This window comes from Passer domesticus, chromosome 6, assembly GCF_036417665.1.
Source record: "Passer domesticus isolate bPasDom1 chromosome 6, bPasDom1.hap1, whole genome shotgun sequence".
NCBI classification, from domain to species: Eukaryota; Metazoa; Chordata; class Aves; order Passeriformes; family Passeridae; genus Passer; species Passer domesticus.
In genome coordinates this window covers 58,988,836-59,007,429 of record NC_087479.1, presented here as the reverse complement: position 1 = coordinate 59,007,429, position 18,594 = coordinate 58,988,836, and the positions used below count along the sequence as shown (strand labels likewise).

General features: G+C 40.4%; 1 protein-coding gene across 2 annotated transcripts in view; it reads right to left on the bottom strand.

Moving 5' to 3' along the window:
* SPON1 (spondin 1) overlaps positions 1–18,594 on the bottom strand; it is a 183,704-nt gene that overhangs the window by 32,880 nt on the left and 132,230 nt on the right. The window lies entirely within an intron of this gene.

Here is an 18,594-nt window from a genome sequence, read left to right as displayed (position 1 = left end):
CAAAGGCAGGAGAGCATTAACAAGGCTCAGGTGCCCCAAAGACATCTATCACACTTCTTCAGAAGCATTTTCCCCACCTCCCTTAGGAACCCACACCAGCAATTCACCTGGAGGGACACAAAGTTCATAGTTCACTCCCATGATTTCTACTGTCTTTTAAAAATATTTCCTAATTAGACCAAGAAACCCACTTCATATATTCCCAGTAATTGGCACTTCCAGCAGAGCTGACCTTTCAGTTTCGTGATAACAGTGCCATTTCTTGCTTGATAGCAACAGTTCTGACACCACAGACTAGACCTAGTCCATCCACACCCCAGCTCCTTGCTGTCTCTACCATTCTCAATATTTTCTGAGGAAATATCCCTCTTTTCACCAAAGCAAGGGCATTGCAGAGATGATGGGCCTTCCCTGTGACACAGGAGGCTTTCAGCCTCAGGAATATAAATGTGACATGGCCTCTCCCTTAGCCTGAGAGGATGGAAAAGCCACTTTTTGGAAATCACTTTTAGAAATGGAGATGCCTGGAAAAATCCCACATGAAGTGTCCTGAGCTACGACAGCTGAAAATCCAACTCTATAAAGGCAAGTAAGTAGAAAGATATTTTACCAAGCTCCCACACTACTGATACAGGTAGGAACAGAGAATTTTGTGCTGGCAGGGAGCAATCAAACAGCAGGCAGGTCCTCTGGGGCTGGCACACCCAGGGTGAGCAGCACCAGCCCAGCAATCTCAGGAGAGATTCAGCACATCCAGGTTCATCTAGGGCAGCTTTCTTCTCACCTCCGTGCTTTCAGAAGCAGAGAGACAGTTTTGCATGCATTGTTTAAAAAGTAACTGTTGAAATGAATTGAGTTAAAGGTTTGAAGTTAAAAGACATTGTCTGTCTCTGACAACAAAATTTTCCTTATTTTTAATTTTCCTCATTTCAATATCCTAAAACTTTCCAGTAGGCACATCTTCCTTTAGTTGCACTCAAAATTATTAACTCTGCATTTTACATCCCAACAAAAGTCTGCCATGAGCATAGGTGGTTACATTTATTAAAGTCATGCCCTCCTTATCTAATTAGCAGGCAGTAATTATGGCACTGGTATCAAAGTCAGTCTTGTCTGAAAGCATTTCAGCACATGCTGCTTGAATTAAAAATTAACACCAGGAGCAGATGAGCAATGACAACAGCTCAGTACTAAGTGCAGAGGGAAGGAAATAAAAAGCAGTGCATGGTGCATTCAGATGACCCCAAAATTTTAAGGGAGGTGAAAAATTCAGGTGCAAACACTGAGTTCAGGGACTCAAAAATTAAAAAATAATAAAAAAAAAAGTAGAATCTGGTATTCTGTTGATCCTGGAATGAAAATACACATTTTTCAAACCTAGAGCTCCTTGACAATTACATGGAATGAAGATACAACTTGATACAATTGCAGACTGATATTCTGATTATGCAGGTGTCTCTGACATGCACATTCCCAGTGTTTCTGGTGAGGTCTGGCTGCCAGGCTTGGGGATGCCAGCCCCACTTGCCCCACTTGTGGCCACTGTCCTGCATCTCCCCAAACTCCTGCAGGGATCCCCAGGCTGAAGAACTCCTCCAAAAGCAGTGACCTTCCTCTTCCTTTGCTCCAGACCCTCCAGATGACCCCCACATTTTTGAGGACAAACATGACAAATATAAGCAGCCCGGGGAAAATGATGTTATCCAGGAATTCACAGCCTTGTGAACAATCCATGGATGGAGAGCAGTCTATGGAAAAGATGCTGTGCTTGGATTTGCTGGCCAGTCTCTTCAGCTGTAATTATTGGCAGATGGTAGAAGCTGAGAGGATATGAAAAGCCTGAAGAGAAACCCACAAACAAAAACACTGCACAGACTTTACAGTAGAGGCAAAAACCACCACATTTTTAAAATATAATAAAATATAATTTTATTAACATTTTCTTAGTGTACTACATTTGTACCCATTTTACCCTTCATATCCCAAAGTTTTAATTGAAGTAATTTAAGTAAACAAAGTCTCAAATTTCCACCAAAATATGGAAAAGAGAACTGGGATTTTTTCACCATGGTATGTTGCAAGTTGTCATCAATTTTGTATTTATCTTGGAAGAAATGATTCAAAGTAATGAAACTCTTGCATTTTGGCAAAGAAAATGAGATTGTTTGCAAAATGATGGAGTGTCAAAATGTTTCACTGTCAGAAATTAAAGGGTAGGGCACCAACACTCCTGCTTGGAGCTGATTAAAATCCCTCAAGTGTGGTTGGACACAATCACTGACAAAACTTGGTTTTCCTCCCAAAGCTGCTTCTGCAATTCCAGTTATGCTGCAATTATAGGACTCCATTTGAAGTAGAATGGCTCCTTCCCTACAGGCTTCAAGACTGGTCAAGAAGTCCAGTGGAGCCAAAGTGGTTTCCAGATTGACTTCAATTTAATTTGGATTGTGGCCAAAAAATTGCAAACAACTCTCCTTTTCTCCACATCCACTTTCTACACTGGTGTTCAAGCCGGGGCTGAGTGTTTGACTCAATAGCTGTCCCCTATGAAAGCACTGCTCTCCAAAAAGTCCTAATGGCAGGATTTTAAAAAGTTGATAATGTCATTCTGATGCTGTCAGCCTTGCTGTTACTCTGAAGTTTGTAAAAAATTAATCCTTTGCTTTCCATCCATTTGTTCCTGCAATGTATAAATGAATGTTCATGCAGAATAAAGTAATTAAATAGCAACACACAGAAGCCTGTGGTATAAAACCACTGCTAAGTTAAAACCCTTTACTGTACACCTACAAAAGATTAAAAGCATTTCCTCACTTCAAGAACAGAAAGTGGGACATTGCTCAAAAAGGCAGCATTAAAGATAGAAGTTGATTTGAAGTCTTTCCCAACCAAGGGGACTTAAAACAACACTTTTGAAGGGTAAAATCCATTTAAAAAGTAATGAAAGCTTTCAGCAAAAGTTTTAAGTGTGATCTGAATACCTTTGGAGTGAAAGAAGAGATTAGTAGGATTTAGAAAGCCCTGTAAGTTATTCCATGTCCTCCTGCTAATTTTTGATAACCAGCATGGAAGTGCATCTATTCCATACTATTTCCAAGCTATTTTTATGATTTTTATTGCTATTTTTATTTTAGGTCTGCCTAATAATGTTAGAAGCTATCAATGTTGAGACCACTTAGCAGTTTACAATAACAATATGATTTGGTTCAGCTAAACAAATTAATGTTTTATCTGACATCACAATCAGAGTCAGAGCCAATGAACTGTGGGAATGGAAAACACCTGGCCTGGGTCAGAGCTCGATTTCACCCACCTCATACTGCTGCTGCTTGGCATTCATTCCATTGTTTTAGAACAGAGAGCGTTTAATTCCTTCCACAACACTCCTCACACTATCTGAATGCCTTTCTATCCACAGTGAATTAATTTTCACAAGACTCTCAAAAAGTAGAAAAAGCAACATTATCTTCAGTTCCCAGATGATGAATTGAATGTCTTCTGGAAACAAACCTACATATCTGAGTTTTAAGATAGCATCTTCGCCTGCAGGATCATCCTTCCCCTCAAAAACAATTTGTTATTAAAGGAGAAAGAGATAAAGGGAGCATGAAAAAGTGTATTGCACAGTTCTGTGGGGAACCAAATGCTATAAAAATGAGAATGATGTAGTGCTTTGGAGGGATTGTTGGGTGCTCTTAAAATCTGATCAGTCTTCTATGATTGGTATAAATTGTCCTTATTCCACCTCCACTGTGTGCAAATACACAGAAATAACTGAGAAGATGAAAAACCCAATCTTGCCTTTAAAGTATTATCTAATGCAAAATACCTGGTTAATTAATGCCTAACAAATTAAGGACTTCCATGGCATAATACTCAAAGCATGGGATGTTTTCTCCTGTTGATAAAATCACTAGAAAAAATTCCTACCTCGGTTTTGCAGATGTACTTGAATGAAAAGGGGCACTGATGCAGGCTCTTTTCTGAAATTTGTAAAAACTTCCAAAGAAAAAGGAAGTAGGTGTCTTTTGTGCGACAACAAAATATTTCTGTGATAAAAGCAGTGCTGCGATGCAGTTCAACATGCAGAGATGTTCCTAGAAAAGTATGTACAACTAGTAGTTTTTTCCAGTTCTTAAAAAAGAGCATTTTTGAAAAGGTTAAGTTTTTAGTCACAAATTGCTTCACTTGAGAGGGAAAAATACCCATAATTAAAGACAAATACTTATTTTCATCATTTGATGATGACTAAATTCTGTTTAAATCTATGACTGACTTAAATTCAGGCAGATTATACTTAAAGCCAGTAGCACAGGTTTGGAATTATCATAAGCAAGAGCAAAAATGCATTTCAGCCAGTGGAATTATACCAGGATTGTGTTTGCCCATTTTACTTTGAGTTCTCTATGTTTATGACAGCAATTTTGTGGCAGCTGAGAAAACCACACATATTAGAAGATATATAAACATGCCTGAATATAATTAATTTTTGATCACAGTACCTACAAATTCAATGTTTCCCTTTACAAACATCTGTTTCTTTAATTAAAAAGTCTTGTTGATTTTCTTTGAAAAATAGGTAATGCCATTTCAGAGAACACAAAATCTGAGTTTTTCAGTTCACCAATTATTAAAGTCTGGGGGAGTTTCCAGGCTTTTAATAATAACCAGTCAATTACTAAAACCACAATTTTGGGCTTGAGATAGATAAAGAAATTCTGCTGGGGTGAAACTGAATAAAAACAGAAGGAAAGCTGAACACTGAAATCCATTTCTGAACTGTTACTGCCTGAAAACATCCCTGCTTCAGGAGAGCAAATAACCCAGCACCTCAGTCCCAACCTAACTGCTGTGCTGTACAGGAAAGCTTTCCTGAACTGGATACTTGGCAATTTTGTATTCACTTTTACAAAGGAAAACCTCTCTGTCAGCTAATCAGGCTGAGAATTTCCCCCCAAAATGTGGGCATTGTCCATATTTCGCAGAAAATAAGGAAATATGTGTCAAAGCTTCACCATTTCGGGGTGGTGATTGCACAGATGTCAGCTGACATTGTGTGTTTTAAAATAAGCTTTCTGAGGGTGCCACAGGAATTATAAAACTCCTGACTTTTTGAAAAAATGGGATGGAATGCAAAAAGAAGTGTGCTCATTGTTAATCTGGGTTTTTATCCCAAATGCACAGGGTTACTTTGCAACTTCTGCATTACCTGTCCCACAGGGTTTCCTTTCACTGGGGTGGAGGTTTCAGGAGGTGAATGTGGGCTGAAATTGATAACAGAGCTGTTGCTAATGGCAGCATTGAAAATCAGATGTGCTGGTTTATTTCCATGAAAGTGCAGTTACATAATCTGGGGTGCTCCCAATAAAGCAATAATTCATGTTTTGCACAGTATAAAGCTTAGCAGTGTGTGTTAATGAGCCCTAGGTATGCTCTGAGCTCTCATTTTCTCTGCCTGAGCAGATTCCTTAGAAAAGAGTCTCCCTCAGGAATCCAGTTCTTGATTGCATGTTGATTTTCTACTGCACACTTTGCTTTGTTCTACATCGAATGCTTTGCTGTCTCTAGCACCACAGAAACATTCCGGGATGCTAAATTACTTTGCCAAACCCAAGGGAAAATCTTTTTACTACAGTTCACAATGCCTACTTTTCAAAGCAGGGGATCAAACTAGATTTTGGAGCTGACCTTAAGTGGTGCAACTCCCACCCTCTGCTTAATAGGTTTATCCAACACACAACCTTTTGACCTCCTCCTGTCTTAACTTTCCCAATTCCATCGATCCTTTAGGCCAACCTAGCCTTTAAACCTAAGTGCCGTAAAGCTACTGCTATTTTAAACTCTCAAAAGATTGGACACCAAAAGAGAAATGGGGGGGGGGGGGGGAAAGCCCTTGACACCAATCCAACACATTCTGTGTGCAATAAAGCAGCTGTATGCAACTGAGTGGCAAGACAAAACCTGCATCCACTAGAGATAAAAACTGGTTTAAATCACTAGGTTCACTCATCAGATTCATATCCAGGTAACTACAGCATTTTTTTTTTTTGCTCAGGCTCCTTGAAATAGTTTCAAAACAGTCAGGGATGAAAGCATTGAGGCAGGCTCTTGGGCAGGAATAAGTGAAACTCAACTGCTCAAATATCAGCAGGAAACCCCAGGAGAAGGCTGGGTCTGCTCTGAGGAGCAGCCCAGGGAATGGGGGCACAGAACAATTCTGTCATCTGCTGAATGCTGGCAGTGAGACTCCAGGTGTCACAATTATTCTTCCTGATGCTTTGCTCACACATTAGCCAAATGTAGGAGCCTGAGCAGAGGAGAAATAATTATTTGGCTAATAGCAAGGGGGTTTAAATAAGATCAGCAAATTAGCTCAGGAGGTGAGCTTTCCTGACCCTTGATAGCACTTTGACAAATCAATGTAGGGGTTTTATTCCATTCAGGATGTACAATAAAATTTTCTAAATGTGCTTCAGCTGCTGTTCAGAGGCAATCACAACAGCTTAATTTCCCTTCAGTAAAGATAACATGTCTAAGCCACCCTTTACCATTTCTTTAAAAAAAAAGAAGTCCCAAACCAAAACTTACCAAAAAGCCCAGAATAAATATAGCTTTTTATCAAGTTAAGGAATTGAAGATCCATATTTTCTGTAGTCTGGAAATTAATATTCTTTAGGGAAATCACCTTTCCATCCCTTGCCAGCCCCCATCATGTCCAGCAGTGCTGTGACAGGGCACTGCCACGTGAGCCCTTCCTCTGGCACAGCACAGCCTCACGGTTCATGCTTTGGCATTAACCTGCTTCAGGGTTTAATGACCAGAACACCTGGGCCTGGGATTTGGGATAAAGTCATCTACATCTCTGCCAGGACTCAGGAGAGCAGGGTTTTGAGAGGAATGTCAGGGATTTCTCCAAGAAGTGGAGATGTTGCCATTTTTCCCATCAGGGGCTGCCTTTACCACCACCTTCCCTTGCAGCTCCTTTCCCCTTGAAAACAGCTCTGTGTGCCCTGTGTGACTCCAAGGACTGTCTCTGCATTCCTCCACAGAGAGCAGCTCCAGTCTGAGAGCCCTGAGTCTGCTGGTGGACTTTAACTCTGCCTCAGCTTTGCTTCTGTAACCCTGTAAGTGAGGACAGACAGACAGACAGAGGAGACTGCACTGCCCAACCTGCAGGCAGGGCTGGCCTTTAGGGCAGCAGGGATCTTTTTGTTTTGTCTGACAAGGAACTCTCCTGTCCTGTTTTCCAACAAGGGTTTGCAAGGGGTCTGTTCTGGAGCCTGTGGCTCAGTGGGAGCCTGTCCCTGACAGTTCTGCCTGAGCCCGTCCTGCTGCAGTAAATACTCAGGTGGACCTTGTCAAACCACTGGAGCAATTTATCATTGAACCTTGTTAATATTGCTGCTTCTCTCTTGCAAAAAGTGCATCTCCCCATCCACAACAACAGGGGCAAATCCAGAAACTGAGAAACTGGCCCTGAAAATTTCCTTCCTACTTAGAAATTCCAGTGGTCTGAGCGTGGGTAATGTTGTCATCCATCTGTGGGGGTTCACTCTTGCTTTCCAGCAGTTCAACAGCAGGGAAATGGCATTTTGTTGATGATTTGTTTGGATTTTTGGTGTTTGTTTGTTTGTTTGCTTGTTTTTGTGAGCTATTTAGCACTAACCTTTACCCCAGAGCAGTGTAGGAAGTGAGATGAAGGTTATCTCCCTACCTGTTGCTTAAAGAGCTCCAAGTGTCTTTACATCAGTTAATATGACCACACTTTCCACGTGCCACTGAGTAGAATTAATATTAGAGGAGGAATTACATAATTCAGAATTAAATACTGTAGAAGATGCTCCTAGAGTGACATCTGCACTCGATATAATTAACATACTAGGGATGAACTATTAATTCCTCTGTAGAAAGTACTGTTTGGGTTCCTATTTCCTTCTTTAGAAATGCCAAAACAGAAGAGAAAACTGGGAGTCAAACCCTGGAGCCTCAATGCTGCATGTCACCCTGCAGTAACCAGATAAAATTGGATGATGTTGTCTCTGACATAAGCCAGACATGAAGAAAGGTGTGTGTCTTAAGGAACATCTCTAAAGTGCTCTGGAGAAGCCCATGCACATCAAATTGCACTCATGTAGTTATTTTATTATTAGAATAGTTCTAAGTGAAAGACTACGAGCAGGGGCTTGCACTCTAAAAGCAGATATTTGCCATGTTGCACTGTACTCACAAGGTTAACTCTAAGAAATTAGTGAGAAACCATCACTGCAGTGAGGTCAGGATAAACACAAGTATTTCAGTTTTAGCTGTGAGATACCAAAGACTAGTAGGGACACGCCCCAAGGCTGTTACCTCAGCTAAAAATGCTTATTGTGAGGTGCACCCTTTGTTCCTTCACGTAGTTGTTTTGTAATCTTGTATACTGATCTGTTTGTATGCTTATTTCTAAAGCTGATGTTCAGAAATTAGGTTTAAATTTCAGAGCTTAGCTGTTAGCATGTTATCATGAAATGACACAATGCATTCTTATGCCATGAAACAGGCATTTTAAATATTGCATGGCTTATTCAGTCCCAAAAAAGCCACAGTAATTTCATGTTTAATAAACCTTGGTAGTTCTCATTCTCATAGTAAAGTACATAGCTCTGTCATGATCATCTCATTTGTATTCCTTTAGGTCTCTAATACACTCTTTTCTAGTAACTCTGTGACCAGGATTGTTCAGTATTAGAACTGTTCTCAACTCTCTTAAATCAGGGATACCATGTACAGACATTTGTTTTCCTTCATCTTTTACTTTCTTTCCCTCAAATCCTCTCTCATTCCAGGCTCCTGCTGAGGGATTTCCAGAAGAGCACTGAACAACACCATCATTCACCATTTTATTTGTACAAAAAAGCACCAGGCCAGACTGCTCCCCACTGAAGTCCTAGTTCCAGGCGTTAGGCCACTTTATTAAAATCTTTTGCTATCCTTTGCAATAAAATTAGGTTGTTTTCTTTTAATTAATCTCGAGATTAGAACAGCCACCTTATTTAAGGGCAAACTTCCAAAGGGGTTAATAATTGCAGCAGCAAAGCCTGGTAAATGCCACATCTTATTTCCAAGGCAGTGCTTGGACTCTCTCCACTGGAGTGGCTTTAAGAACACGTCACTCTGTGGCTGATCAGAATGAATGTTTTCAGCTTCATGCTTCTCATGCAAAAGCACCCAAAATTCACTGTGTTGTCCCTTCCTGCCTTCTCCTGACACTGCAGTTGCACACTGAACAAACTGATGGAAATGCTCTCTCACAACACAATTGCTGAGTTGTTGCACCACAGTAAATGGTAGGAGTCTATTAAATATCAATTACTGCCTTGTTCTCTCAAGTCTTACCAGCCAATTCATAGCACTTTGTATTTTCATGGCACCTTGCCTCAAAAAATAATAAAAATGCTTTTAAATGACAGAGTTCTGGAGTTCTGTTTGCACCATTGTGAGCGCAAGCTACAGAAAAGTTGGCAGAACAAATACACCAACTACAGTTCAGGAAGAATTTTTCCAAGCACCCTGACAAATGTTTTTCTGTCCGACTGCCAAAGCCACAGCACTGACCTCAGCATCATGATGACACCTCAGGCCTTGCCAGAATAAGCCTGACAATGACACTGTCCCTGTTCTGATGTAAAAAATCTGAAGAAGTGACATCAGGTAACCCAGAGGTAAAGGCAGGGACACCAAACTTTCTCTCCTACACTGAATGACGTGTTGCTCCACTTTCTGAAAGCCAAAGCAGCCACATGCAAACATGGCACCATCCACAATCAATCTGAATTTGTGGTTAAACATTGATTAATCCAGCAAGCACAATCAAGTTGTCTGAGAAACCCATTAACTACATTAATTTTGTGTAAACTAACAAAGAACTAAGGGTAATTTATGGCTCAAACCACACTTTTTCACAAAGCCAAAATCCATGCAAAAGCAAGCTAAAAGGCACACTGTGGACCAGACCCTGAGCAGGCACAACTTTGAAGAGGAAATAGATCTCCTTTGATATGCACCTGGCTAGAACTGGTTTATAAACCAGGACACTTGTCTAAGGAAGGGACACAAAAATTTTAAACAATTCCTTTCCCCCAGTACCACCCAAAAAGTTGGACACGTGCTATCTCATCCTATTCTTGGTTCATTGCATTATAATCTGTGCTCAAAAAAAAAAAATAAATCAGCATTCAAAAACAATTCTTTCCTGCTATTAACTCACCCTAATCCATCTCTACCCCAGTCAGAAAACAAGTGACCTTTTGCCACTCCATTCAGTCTTGACAGTCCTAATGTCAAAACAAAGTTTTCTGCTCACCAGTAGGCTTCCCACAGTGCTGTTTGCTGTTATGAAATCCAAACACAGGACATAACATTTCAAATGAACTCTGCAAATGAAATAAAAGAGAAGATAGAATATGATCTAGAAAGAAATTCTACAGTCGGGGGGAAAAAAATCCAATCTCCAGTAAGATCTACTCTGATGGTCAGGAAAACTACAAAATTTCTTCAAAGTCTGGGACCTTAGATACAGCACTCTCTGCTGATGAACAGTTCCCGCTGTCTCACATGGTCCTTCTCCCTCATCACCCAGCTGATTAATTAATTAAACACAGTCAGTGTTCAAACTTTAGAATTACCTGAAATTTTAAGCATTATCTCTTCCTGTAGACTTTCCTCCTGTCAGACAAACATTTGTGAAAACTCTGGGAACAAAACCCACTTCCACTGAGCCAAGGTTTAATGCTCTGAACCACCCAGCTTCAATTTCTCTAAAATGTTCTGCTCATTTTAGAAATGAAAGCAAATCTCCTTCTCACTCAAAGATCTGAAAAGATACCAATTGCTCCCAGGCTTACACCTTATCAATTATTCATTTTCTGAGTCAGAATTGCTCTGTATAACAGGCAAGAACATTTGAAAAGCCAGATATTGTTCATGAATAATGTTAGTTTCGTTTGGAAATAATTGGATTATACAAAAGTTATGACTCTTTTTGAAGAAGGTATTGCTTGCTATAAGCATGACCAGGTGAATCTGAATTTAACACTTTATAAGATATGATCAGACTTCTGCAGTAATTAGGAGTTTTTACTTTCCACATGTAAAACAGGTTCTTTGTACATTTTCCAGGGGCAGGGATCTCTAAACTGCTCTGAATGACTCCCTCTTCCTGACCAGTTCCAATTGTAACAATCCTCCTCAAAGACTTCTCTTAATCACTGCTTCCTATGGCTTCACAAGAAGTTACAAAAAGCCTTAACATTTACAGTTTCTTTTTCTACTTTCAGGTCCACATTTCTGCTGCTTTGTTCTGCACAAGTCTTCTACAATAAATCACCCAGCATTATTGTTCCCATGTGGGTGCATGCCTTTCATTTTTGGGAACTAAAATCCAACATCTTATTGACTGCAGCTGCTTTTAAATACACTTTGGTGTCAGCAGTGATTTACTTTTTAATTATTTTATTTTAGATGAGTGGTCCTATTGTTTTCCTAATAGCTGTTTTAAAGGCAGTGTTCAAATAAATGAAACTTCAGCATCTGAGCAGGGAAAAGAAGCTAATTCACAATTCCTTAACAAAAGAATCTCCTACAATAACATTCTTGATGAAAATATCAGCACACTTCCCAAATGTTTTACATTTCAGTGTGATGATAAAGGGCATCATTTCCTTGAAGTGGGTCCTGGCTGAGCATTCTTGGGAGATTCTTGCTAAAAAGACCAGCAGGGACTGTACAAAGATAGGATTATTTTTGTCTCTTTTCCAAAAGCCTGAGAGGCTGCTTTATTGGTTTTTCACTTCAGCTGCAAAGACAAGTCCTGAAACAAATGCTCACCTAAATTAAAGACTAGGGATTGGATCTTAGGAGAAGGTCCTTTTTTGGCCTCTGATATATGTATGCAATTTGTCCGCAGCAGCACATTTATGCTGCATCTGGGGAAATATTGAGCATACAGGTAAACTGGTATTTCTCCAGGGAGAGATTATAATCAGTAAAAACAAAAACATCGCAATCCATTGCAAAAATGCACTCTAGGCAATGGAAAGGGGAAGCAAGAATACATTGGTGAATGTGGAAAGTTCAGGTTTATCCACGTTCTGTTGAGATGATTTTAGGAAATACTTCATGAAAAAATATCCTGGGAATGCACCGTATATTTTTTCTTTCACGTGTACATAAAGCATCAGATATTAAAAATACTTATGTAATTCTATTAAACATTTGATGCATTTTCATGACATGGAAACTTTATGACCACAAATGATAAAATTGTCCACCAGTTCCAGATCAGGAAATTGCTTTCAGTTTCTGTGCTACTGGTCACTGTTAACCTGGCTGAACAGAGAACAAGGTATTGTGCATGTTTGTAACTTTTTCTTTTTTAATTGAATATGCAGAATTGAAAAGCAGCCAAATAAAATCTGTGGCCACTGTTTCTTCTGATTCTGTGTGTCTGCCCAAAAAGAAGTGCAGCACAAATGCAACTTCATAATGGGCTGTAATTTTTTTTCGCTATTTTTTTCCAACTACTTTTGTAATTCTGAAAGTCTTTTTCTGCACTCCACAGCATTCATCTTCAAAAGAACGGAGAGGAGGTGACAAAGGGAAGGAGGAGAAGTTTTAGGCTAATGAGAAAACAACAGCAAAATAGCTGCTGTGAGGGTCTTGACATGACTTTCAATCTGAGCCTTGTTGATTCAGCACCAGGAATGTGTTTGGTGGTGGAAAAATGTGTTAGGATCAGTCAAAACCATTTTCCAAGGAGCAATTTTCAACCTTTGTCCTCCTACACTGCTGGACTCTGAAGGAAGGGCCAGGAAGAGCCCAAGGTGGTTGTCTTAGATAGGAAATGGGGGTTTGTGTTCTATTTCCATCTGTCAGAGCTGGGGCAGTTCTCTTTGTCCATGGGGCAGTTTTCTCTTTATCTCTCCCACAGCCAATCCTCCCTCCAGGAGATCTCTGCTGTCCATGGCCAGGGAGTGTCCCTGCAGGGCTGATCAAATTCCAGCATCCCATGGGGAGATGCTCCGCCCAGGGCAGGAGCCAAGCATTCCTACCTGGATACAATCTGAGCCTGGAACAGCACAGCAGCCTTTGCCCACTGCATTCCCAGAGGAGCAGCTTTCTCCTGCCCTGCATTCCCAGAGGAAGAGCAGGCCCATCTCCAGCAGCCCTGGAGCTGCAGAGGAAAACTCCCCCCTTGTGCAGGATCCCTGCTCCAGCAGAAGCACAGCTGGCACTGCAGGAGGGCTGAGCCCCCATGGGATGGGACTGTGCCACCACCCTGACCCACAGGGCTCAGCTCCTGCTCTCACTCTGGCAGTGGTTTACCTCTTTTTGTACTATTGCATTTGTATAGTTTTTTAGTTTTCCTAGTAAAAACTGTTATTCCTATTCCCATATCTTTGCCTGAGAGCCTTTTAATTTCAAAATCATAACGATCCTTCAGGTGGAATTATGAGGGGGAGGGGGTTTACATTTTCTATTTCAGGAAAATGAAACCTTCTCAGAAGACATCTGTCTTTTCAAACCAAGACAGTGGTGACCCCTGAGAGGCCACCTGCAGAAGACATTACCCACCAGGTTCTGCATGTACCCATTAGCCAGCTGTGCCTGCAGCTGGAGCTGAGCTGGGACTTGTGGAGATGCTCCCCCATAGCCACGTTCAGAACAGCAAGGATCTGGCTGTCAGAGTTTCCTGACCACTTCCATTCTCCAGCCATGGAATGGCTAATGAGAAACAAGCCTCAGATAAATGCTAACCAGGTACTCCCCTCTGTTTTGGGTCAAACCCTTCCTTTCGGATTTAAATATTTATCTGTATTTCTGATTACAAAATCTAACTTTTTTTATTAAAGACAAGAAGTCAAGCATTTGTTCTTGCTATGATCCCTTGCTAGTCTTGATCAGGGAGTTCTTAAAGAATTCAATCTTTCAGAATTCCAATTCTTCATGTTTTGGGTTTACATCTGTTTGCTTACCTAGGCAAAAAAGGGGAGAGATATTTAGGGCTTCCATCACTCTGCAACCCACAGAAGACTTCATGAATGCACAGTGCCAGCATTTCAGAATCTCTTCCACCCACTTTCCACTTAATTCCATTATCTTAACAACAACATTACCTCTGATGTGGCACGGGAGCCTCTAGGGCCTAGAAATGACTTATGAATTAATTATCAGAAGCATAATCATTAAAAAAATAAATTTGAACATCATGATTTCTCATTCTAATCCATTTACATGCTGGGGGTGGGAAAGGACATTCAGCAAGTTTTCATGGTCATGTTCACAGATTTTTATGCCAGAACAACACAGTGAAGGTGAAAAAAGAGCTTTGTGTGTATTGCAGTGAATACAGAATTTCAGTCACATGGGTTTATGACGAATACCATACTGAGGCTTTGTATGAAGTGAGACAAACATATCAACAAAATGCCATGGAATTTTTTGTTAGTAATGTCACAAAGTCAAATGCAGGATCCATCTCTGTGCTTGGAAAGTTCCTGGACATTCCGGGCTCTGAGCCTAACAAAATAAAATGGATGTGTTGAGCAGCTCACAAGTGTTTGCAACTTTTGTGCTTTTTAGATGGTCAGGTTCCACATCAAGGTCACCCATGGTATTTCAAGATCAAAGAACCATCTAGGTAGATGTATGAAATGGAAATAGATTTGTAACCAGAAGGTTAATGGAACAGATTCTTAAAGATCACATCCTATTCTCCCTTTTATTAGGCCACATCTGGATGTTCTGAACAGCTGCAAAAATGATTTCATCTCGATTCATTTAGAGAGGAAAAAAAGAAAAAGGAAAAATTCAGAGAATTATTGAGGTTATTCCTGACATCTGTCTCAGAAAATTTTAAACGGGGGAGAAATAGTGGATCCATTTAGTTCGAAGTGATACCTGGGAAATATATTGCTGTGGATTTCTGTGAGTCAAAAAAGGACCATTCAAGAAAGAGATTGGGAAAAAGGCACAATAGTCTTCAGCCTCCCAAATGGAGAGCAGTTGCAGTGGGACATGCTGCCATCTATTAGTCTAACTCCCAGATCTCACAGAAGACAAACAAACTCTCAGAAGACACATCTAACAGGAATCACTTTTAAATTCACTTAGAAATTTCCATTTGCTTGTGTTTTAACACAAGCCCATGTAAGGGCCCAAGCCCATAAGGCCCATGGATGCACCTCTGCTTCTTAAGAAGCAAGAGGCCCATCTTTGTAAAACCTCCAGTATTTATTGTGTTTTTCCAAAAACTTGGGCTTTTATTCCAGGCTGTGAAACTGAAATGCCTTACAAGGAATTTAGCCTTGGAAAACCCAGCTCTTAAAATCACCACAAGCTGTTGCTGCTATTAATAAGGTGAGATTGAAGGAAGTTCAAGATCATTATTAGCTTGCAGTGCTGGAAGGTGGGATTTTCCATTTTAGTGGGAGATAGCTTTTCTTAAAATAACTTCAGTGAAAATAATCAATTGCTTTTTCATCTTTGGAACACAATTTCTTCTGGAATACATTATAACTTCAGGAGTCATTTTGTTAAACAAAACTCCTGAAATAATCCCCTACTGAATTCACCCCACTGATTTCCATCCGGCTCAGCAGGCAGCTGATGGCTGGGGGTCTGCAGGACAATCTCCTCTCAGCAATGGCAGCTAATCAATTAGCATGGAACTGGTCAACACCTTCTGCAGGCTTATCTTCTCATCCACACATTGCTTCTGCAGCCTCTGCCTTGGGGGTGAGCTGGATTTTATCTTGTGGAGGTAAAGGACTTGCTCTAATCAATGTGTGCAGTATTCCAGAGAACTAAAATTCAGTAGGAGCTGATTTATCAAAGTGTTTGACATTTCTTGGCTGTTTTGTGAGGGCCCATGCACAATAAAGAATATAATATTGTTATCTGGTAAGAACTTGTCATTTATTCATTATACTCACATATCTGTGAGGCAAAGTTCTTGTCATAAAGTTCTTATTGTCTAGGGAATGGAGAAGTGACTCTTGAATTACAGCTGCTCTTGTGCAGAATAATGTGCAGTATAGTATTTCTAACACATTGCCTTAAAAAGAAAATAACCATCCTAACAGCTTGAGAGATGATTTTAGAAGAACCAGATCTCTGTTTAATGAAATAACAGAGCACTAGCCATTAATAGTATTTAAAAGTTAGTACTACTGATATAATTTGGCTATTTCATCTATAAAACATAAAATAAACTTTTCAATAACACATTTTAACCTGCAGTTAAAGTGCTGCAATTTCCAACTTGCATTCAGCCAATCTGTTGTGCAGCATAAACACGTAATTTTATCAGGAATTACAGCATATGTGAGTGCTTTTATTGAATTGTTTGTATAAATAGGGCTCTGCTTACACACACATGATGGTATTTCAAAGAATAAGGAATAGAAAATGGCTGGCTTCCTTTCTACTATACTTCACATAAGCACTGCATACATGTCTTCATTCAGGTATTTGCCTTTCTTTATTTATTAAAACAAAGTTTTTTTTGCAAACTGAACATTTATAAGAAATTCCTTCTTTTGCTATGGGAGCATGGAAAACAGCATGCATGAGAACTGGAAGACTATATCAAGTGAGACAGAAGAAGGTGCAGGTATGATTTTTAAAGAAATTAAAAAAATATGTATTCAATGAACATACTGAATGGGTAACATCAAGATTTTCTACTCTAAAATATGAAGATGCAGCTTGTGTATCCATACTTCAGATCTGCAAGTCCTGGCCTAGTTCCTGCATATCCTAAATCCACAGATAATCTGAGCCTGAAATAGAGGTGCAAAGATATACTCACACCAGACTGATAACTGAGCCTTAGAAATGGGCTCTTATCACTCTTGGTAGCATTTTTCTGGGATGGCACTGCAAGGCAGGAGGATGTCACCACTGATCCAACTCTCTGATTGCCTTGACCCCTCTCAGGTTGTGCTGTCATGGAGCTCAGGCTCAGGCACCCCCAGGGCTCCCAAGAGGCTGAGTGGTGACAGGTTGCAGGAAAAAGAAGAAATGTTCATACAAGACAAAGAAGATGAAGAGAAATATTCATCTGCAATTACACTAATTGAATAAAAGAGATCCAAAAATGAAAATCAATATGCCAGTGCTCTAAAGCAGAGTAAGAACAGAGTTTAAAGGGTGCAGACCTCTCTCTGCTGCTGAACAAAGACAACTGCAACAGGGATTTCCAGGAGGAGTGGGTCTGACCTGGGAGGCTTGGATAAACATGCCACATGTAGTGGTTATCAAAACAATATTGTTAGCTGGAATTAACCCTGATAAATTCCACTGCCTTTATCTGTGGAGCCTCATTCCTATTAGCAGGCTTTTCAGTTTTGAGCATGTGCTGCAGTGCAGAATAAAATGTGACTTCCTCCCTTTTGTTGTAGACACTTCCAATAGCATAAAAAATGCTATCCCTGATACCTTGCCTGAGTTAATTAATATCCCAAAACATGATGAAAACACCCCAATGTGGGTACATTAACAAGATGGTATTTGGTCTACAGCAACCTGTTGTATGCCTGATGCAAGAGCAAGCAGGTCTTTTGTTACTGAAATATTCTCATCCTAAGCGCTAAAATCACTGCTTTATCCCATAATACTGTAGTGATTAACATTAATTAATTTTCACACATGGTATGAGAGAAATAGCAGCTTCATCTTCCTGTTTCAGTATTTTTTTTGTCTACTGATTCGTGTGCAGATTTACCTGTTTCATTACTCCCCTTTTCTCCCCATTTATTTTTAACATCCTGTTGCTTTTTCACTTGATAGCTGCCTAGGGCATGGATTATCTCTGTCTTGCATGCCTATAAAACCATAACACATCTATACCTAGAGGCCCTGGTCAGGTCTTTAAGGCACTGCTGCAACTGCAAAAATCAATAATGCTGGGTGTAGCAGGAATGAAAGAAAGTTTTTATACGTGAAACCATTTAGGAATTAATGGCTTTGTAGGTATGGCAACAGAGTTCCTTCCTAATTCCCTTGCTTTGTCCCCGTTGATTGTCCAACAGGATTTAAGCTGAGGGGCAGGTGATGATTTCTTTCTGCAGGATAAATTAGTTTGTGCACATCTCTTTGCTGCCAGAGGCAGCCAAGTTTAAAGCCAGTTTGGGGATTCATGCACGAGGCTGTGGCCACCAAACAGCAGGAGAGACACACACTGTGCGTGTTTCACTGCACAGAACCTGGCTTTGGTCATCCTTAGTCCCTGACTAAGTCCCTGGTTAAACTCCTGTGGGTTTGGAGTCATCTCAGGTCACTGCAGGCAGCCCGGTGCCCAAACCACTGCTCCTGCAGAGGAAGCTTCTCGACGTGCCTTACTCCCCCACCACATTCCTCAGTCACTGGTCAGCAGTTCCCAGTGTGGACAGAGGGATTTTCAGCCAGTCTAGCCCATCAAAGCAGACCTTGTGGTGTCAAACAGCAGAAACTGGGACTGGCAGGAAGGGTGAGTCACTCACACAATGAACACAAGATTCGGCTGTGTCACCTAAGCCACAACCACACGCTGCTGTCAGGAGTGACAAGTTCCTG